This window comes from Myotis davidii, unplaced genomic scaffold (assembly GCF_000327345.1).
Source record: "Myotis davidii unplaced genomic scaffold, ASM32734v1 scaffold217, whole genome shotgun sequence".
In the NCBI taxonomy this organism is placed as follows: Eukaryota; Metazoa; Chordata; class Mammalia; order Chiroptera; family Vespertilionidae; genus Myotis; species Myotis davidii.
In genome coordinates, this window is record NW_006290034.1 from 6,573,695 (window position 1) to 6,575,218 (window position 1,524).

The window sequence follows — 1,524 nt, forward strand, 5'->3', positions numbered from 1 at the left end:
TTCATGACAAACCTCATGCCTTTCCCACCCTACTGCAGACCTGGGGGATCAATAAGCCAACACCTCCTATTCCATTCAAGCTGCATTGAATTCACCCCCCACATAACCCTTACAAGAGCCAGAGGGCTGAGCCAGGGCCAACTCAGCTCTGCTTTCTCCTTCACTCCCACTGGGGAAACTGAGGCGCTGAGATTTGGCTCAGCAACCTAAGCACGGGGCTGAGGTGTCGGGGAGTGAAGGAGATGCTAACAGCTCTGCCTGTCACTCCTCTGTCTCCTTTCCCCCAGTGGGCTGGCACAGGGGCGGGGCTGGAGCCCCATGGGGCTGCGGGGGTGCATAGCTCTCCCATCTGAGTGTCATTCTGGGCCCCAGGCCAGGCATTTGGCTTCCTCTCCAAGAGAGTCAAAGGCTGAAGCTGCTCAAACAAAGGGCCAAATGAAAGCTAATGGGGAGCAGGGAACTTTGGCCTCTCCCCTTCCTCTTCCTGGGGACCGGGGGCTCCGGCCCCTGGCAGGAGACGGTGCAAACCAGGACCTGGAGCTGAGCTCGGTGCAGATGCCTGCTTGCCGTTCCTATTCTCCTGGCACCCACAGGCTCTGTCTTCCTCCCCTCACTACCTCCCACCTAGGGTGCATAAAAAATGCAAATCGGTAGGATTTTAAAATTCCAGCCCATGCCAGGAACACCCACAAACCCTCTATTTAGGCAGATCCTGAGGTGGGTGGTATGGTCCTAGATTCCAAGCAAAGAAAAAAAAAAAAAAAAGAAGAAGATTCTGCTAGATTCTTTTCTCAGCATGGGTCTTGGACTTCAGACAGTATCTGTGATGATCTTGACCTTCCTCTCTGGTGCTGGACAAACGCATGGGAAAGGTCGGAACTGTGTGCGTGTGGGCTGGGCCAGTCATCCCCAACTGTCTTGGGAAGCATGTGAAACTATTTGGAGGGGACAGGATGGAGACTCTTCTGTCGCTCACCCAATTCGCTGGGTAACTTTCCCTCCGACTGTCCCACAAGGACTTCAGGAGGAAGTACCAGGAGCGCCCGGACCTGACAGGGCAGGCCCTGGAGCAGGCGGACAGGGAGCCCGACCATCACTGAGAACACCTGCCCTCCGCGCCCCTCTCCCCAGAGCTGCCCTGCCAGGCTGCCAGGCTCCCTCCCTCCGCAGCGGGAAGAGTGAGGGGTTTGCAGGCGGGAGGGGAGAGGACGCCAGGGATGGCAAGCCCAGGGCTGGCACTGCCTGGATCCAGGTCTGCTGTTGTGAGCCTGGGTGCCCCGGCTGTGGAAAGTTAAGAGGAGGAGGAGGAGGAGGAGAGAAAAGGTGAGGCTGACAAGTCAACTCCCCAGAGAAACACACTAAACGGGCAAAAAGAGACCGAGGCGAGGACACGAGAGAGCCTGGCGGACAGTCCGTGGGAATTCTGGCGGTTGAAGGAACATGGTGGTGGCAGGTAGAGGGGGGGAGGTATCTGAAGTCAGTGAGAATCAACCAGAGTTGGAGCAGGCTCCCCACCACCCCCAC